This window comes from Lampris incognitus, chromosome 3 (genome assembly GCF_029633865.1).
Source record: "Lampris incognitus isolate fLamInc1 chromosome 3, fLamInc1.hap2, whole genome shotgun sequence".
Lineage (NCBI taxonomy): Eukaryota > Metazoa > Chordata > Actinopteri > Lampriformes > Lampridae > Lampris > Lampris incognitus.
In genome coordinates, this window is record NC_079213.1 from 1,800,621 (window position 1) to 1,805,620 (window position 5,000).

Consider the following 5,000-nt stretch of genomic DNA (forward strand, 5'->3'; position numbering starts at 1 on the left):
CCCTGCCCATCCTGTGGAGAGGAGGAGGAGGAGGAGGAGGAGGAAGAGGAAGAGGAAGCGGTCCAGTGTGGGGGGATATGAGGGAGGCAGAAGAAATACTCGGGTCATTTCATTTCTGTGCCAAAAGATGTTGAAGACCTGAGGAACTCGTACAGCTGAGACAGCCATGTGTGTGTCGGCTCACACAGACTGGACACAGGAAGTGAAGGGACTGGACACAGGAAGTGAAGGGACTGAACTCGTTTGGGTACAGAGCAAATCTGAAGCGAGACCAGTAACCTGCTGGTAACTCGCCAACCACAAGCTGGCGACCATTAAAGACACGGCTGGTTTCCCAGCTGGCACCTCAACGGAATCAGTTTGCTGTTCCACAAAGATCAGAGCTACTTCCTGTGACTCACACTTCCTGTTTCCTGCCTGGGCCGTTGTGGAAACGGATGTTTGGCAGGAAAAACCTGAGAAGCTGGGGAGCACTGATAATACACTGCTAACACACACACACACACGTACAATGAAACACACACACACATAGTAAAACACACACACACGTACAGTGAAACACACACACACACACACACACACACACACAGTAAAACACACACACACACACACACGTACAGTGAATCACACATACATGCATACAGTGAAACACAGACATGCACAGAGAAACACACACACCCGTACAGTGAAATACACACACACACATACAGTAAAACACACACACACCCACACACACGTACGTACAGTGAAACACACACACACACACACACACACACACACAGTAAAACACACACACACACACACACACACGTACAGTGAATCACACATACATGCATACAGTGAAACACAGACATGCACAGAGAAACACACACACCCGTACAGTGAAATACACACACACACATACAGTAAAACACACACACACCCACACACACACACACACGTACGTACGTACAGTGAATCACACACACGTACCATGAAACACACACATGCACACACACACATACAGTAAAAAGCACACGTACAGTGAAACACACACACACATACAGTAAAACACACACATACAGTAAAACACACACGCGTACAGTGAAACACACACACGCGTACAGTGAAACACGCACACACATACATACAGTAAAACACACGTCCAGTGAAACACACATATATACAGTAAAACACACACGCGTACAGTGGAACACACACACATACATACAGTAAGACACACACGTACAGTGAAACACACATATATACAGTAAAACACACACGCGTACAGTGGAACACACACACACATACATACAGTAAAACACACATGTACAGTGAAACACACATATATACAGTAAAACACACACGTACAGTGGAACACACACACAGTGCTTACCAGCTGATGTGTTGTTCATGACAGATGCCGTCATGTGTCATGTGTCCAGTAGGTATCAGTGTGAAGCTGTGTCTTCAGTGTGAAGGTGTGTGTTCAGTGTCTTCAGTGCGAAGCTGTGTGTTCAGTGTGAAGCTTTGTGTTCGGTGTGAAGCTGTGTGTCTTCAGTGTGAAGGCGTGTGTTTAGTGTGAAGCTGTGCGTTCAGTTTGAAGGTGTGTGTTCAGGGTCTTCAGTGTGAAGGTGTGTCTTCAGTGTTCAATGTGAAGGTGTGTGTTGAATGTGAAGGTGTGTGTTGAGCGTGTGTCTTCAGGGTGGATGGGTGTGTTAAGTGAGAAGGTGTGTGTCCAGTGTGAAGGTGTGTCTTCAGTGTGAAGGTGTGTGTGCTCGGTGTGAAGGTGTGTCTTCAGTGTGAAGGTGTGTGTGTGTTCAGTTTGAAGGTGTGTCTTCAGTATAAATGGGTGTTTTCAGTGTGAAGGTGTGTGTGTTCAGTGTGAAGGTGTGTCTTCAGTGTGAAGGTGTGTGTGTTCAGTGTGAAGGTGTGTGTGTGTGTGTTCAATGTGAAGGTGTGTGTTCAGTGTGAAGGTGTGTGTTCAGTGTGAAGGTGTGTGTGTGTTCAGTGTGGAGGTGTGTGTGTGTTCAGTGTGGAGGTGTGTGTGTTCAGTGTGAAGGTGTGCGTTCAGTTTGAAGGTGTGCGTTCAGTGTGAAGATGTGTGTTTAGTGTGAAGGTGTGTGTTCAGTGTGAAGGTGTGTGTGTGTGTGTTCAGTGTGGAGGTGTGTGTGTGTTCAGTGTGAAGGTGTGTCTTCAGTGTGAAGGTGTGTGTTCAGTTTGAAGGTGTGTGTTCAGTGTGAAGGTGTGTGTTCAGTGTGAAGGTGTGTGTTCAGTGTGAAGGTGTGTGTGTGTTCAGTGTGAAGGTGTGTGTTCAGTGTGAAGGTGTGTGTTCAGTGTGAAGGTGTGTGTTCAGGGTCTTCAGTGTGAAGGTGTGTCTTCAGTGTTCAATGTGAAGGTGCGTGTTGAGTGTGAAGGTGTGTGTTGAATGTGAAGGTGTGTGTTGAGCGTGTGTCTTCAGGGTGGAGGGGTATGTTAAGTGTGAAGGTGTGTGTCCAGTGTGAAGGTGTGTCTTCAGTGTGAAGGTGTGTGTGCTCAGTGTGAAGGTGTGTCTTCAGTGTGAAGGTGTGTGTGTGTGTTCAGTATAAATGGGTGTGTTCAGTGTGAAGGTGTGTCTTCAGTGTGAAGGTGTGTGTGTTCAGTGTGAAGGTGTGTGTGTGTGTGTTCAATGTGAAGGTGTGTGTTCAGTGTGAAGGTGTGTGTTCAGTGTGAAGGTGTGTGTGTGTTCAGTGTGGAGGTGTGTGTGTGTTCAGTGTGGAGGTGTGTGTGTTCAGTGTGAAGGTGTGTGTTCAGTGTGAAGGTGTGCGTTCAGTTTGAAGGTGTGTGTTCAGTGTGAAGGTGTGTGTTCAGTGTGAAGGTGTGTGTGTGTTAAGTGTGGAGGTGTGTGTGTGTTCAGTGTGAAGGTGTGCGTTCAGTTTGAAGGTGTGTGTTCAGTGTGAAGGTGTGTCTTCAGTGTGAAGGTGTGTCTTCAGTGTGAAGGTGTGGAGGTGTGTGTTCAGTGTGAAGGTGTGCGTTCAGTTTGAAGGTGTGTGTGTGTTCAGTGTGAAGGTGTGTGTTCAGTGTGGAGGTGTGTCTTCAGTGTGAAGGTGTGTCTTCAGTGTGAAGGTGTGTGTGTGTTCAGTGTGGAGGTGTGTGTTCAGTGTGGAGGTGTGTGTTCAGTTTGAAGGTGTGTCTTCAGTGTGAAGGTGTGTCTTCAGTGTGAAGGTGTGTGTGTGTTCAGTGTGGAGGTGTGTGTTCAGTGTGAAGGTGTGTGTTCAGTGTGAAGGTGTGCGTTCAGTGTGAAGGTGTGTGTTCAGTGTGAAGGTGTGTCGTCAGTGTGAAGGTGTGTCTTCAGTGTGAAGGTGTGTGTGTGTGTTCAGTGTGGAGGTGTGTGTTCAGTGTGAAGGTGTGTGTTCAGTGTGAAGGTGTGCGTTCAGTTTGAAGGTGTGTGTTCAGTTTGAAGGTGTGTGTTCAGTGTGAAGGTGTGTGTGTGTTCAGTGTGGAGGTGTGTGTTCAGTGTGGAGGTGTGTGTTCAGTTTGAAGGTGTGTCTTCAGTGTGAAGGTGTGTCTTCAGTGTGAAGGTGTGTGTGTGTTCAGTGTGAAGGTGTGTGTTCAGTGTGGTGTGTGTTCAGTGTGAAGGTGTGTGTTCAGTGTGAAGGTGTGCGTTCAGTGTGAAGGTGTGTGTTCAGTGTGAAGGTGTGTCTTCAGTGTGAAGGTGTGTCTTCAGTGTGAAGGTGTGGAGGTGTGTGTTCAGTGTGAAGGTGTGTGTTCAGTGTGAAGGTGTGTGTTCAGTTTGAAGGTGTGTCTTCAGTGTGAAGGTGTGTCTTCAGTGTGAAGGTGTGTGTGTGTGTTCAGTGTGGAGGTGTGTGTTCAGTGTGAAGGTGTGTGTTCAGTGTGAAGGTGTGCGTTCAGTTTGAAGGTGTGTGTTCAGTTTGAAGGTGTGTGTTCAGTGTGAAGGTGTGTGTGTGTTCAGTGTGAAGGTGTGTGTGTGTTCAGTGTGGAGGTGTGTGTTCAGTGTGAAGGTGTGCGTTCAGTTTGAAGGTGTGTGTTCAGTGTGAAGGTGTGTGTTCAGTGTGAAGGTGTGTGTGTGTTCAGTGTGGAGGTGTGTGTTCAGTGTGAAGGTGTGTGTTCAGTGTGAAGTGATGCTGGTTAAAGAATTTCTGTGTTATCACCAGCAGCAGCACGCTGTGTGAAGATGAGGTTGAACTCTAACAGGGCAGCAGACATGGACAGCAGAAGGTGACAGGTTGAGGGCTGGACGCCGGCCCGTCATGCCACCAGGCCAAACAGAAGCAGGCAACATGAGAACAGCACCACCACCTTTCCGTCTTTCAGTTCATGTTCTGTTGTTCATGTCCCTGTGACCCGGCGTTCAGCCTCCTCCTGCCTGAACACAGTGTGAGGCCTCAACACGTGCATCTCCACCAGCTCCTCTGCTTCTCTACTCATTCAGGTAGGTCGTTACAGTCACCTGCCGGGACAGCAGCTGATTGTAACGACCTACCTGAATGTAATGTAACGACCTACCTGAATGTAATGTAAAAACCTACCTGGATGTAATGTAACAACCTACCTGGATGTAATGTAACAACCTACCTGGATGTAATGTAACAACCTACCTGGATGTAATGTAACGACCTACCTGAATGTAATGTAAAAACCTACCTGGATGTAATGTAACAACCTACCTGGATGTAATGTAAAAACATACCCAGATGTAATGTAACAACCTACCCAGATGTAATGTAACAACCTACCTGGATGTAATGTAACGACCTACCCAGATGTAATGTAATAACCTACCCAGATGTAATGTAACAACCTACCTGGATGTAATGTAACAACCTACCTGGATGTAATGTAACGACCTACCCAGATGTAATGTAACAACCTACCCGGATGTAATGTAACGACCTACCTGGATGTAATGTAACAACATACCTGGATGTAATGTAACGACCTACCTGAATGTAATGTAAAAACCTACCTGGATGTAATGTAACAACCTACCTGGATGTAATGTAAAAACATACCCAGATGTA

General features: G+C 46.8%; 1 protein-coding gene across 9 annotated transcripts in view; it reads right to left on the reverse strand.

Moving 5' to 3' along the window:
* shank3b (SH3 and multiple ankyrin repeat domains 3b) overlaps nt 1–172 on the reverse strand; it is a 79,367-nt gene extending 79,195 nt beyond the window's left edge. For all 9 annotated transcript variants that reach the window (XR_008810073.1, XM_056278023.1, XM_056278024.1 and 6 more), the window contains exon 1: nt 1–172. This exon is cut by the window's left edge and continues 263 nt beyond it. The gene's annotated coding sequence lies outside the window, so the exon portion shown is untranslated.
* Between the last annotated feature and the right edge of the window lie 4,828 nt (nt 173–5,000).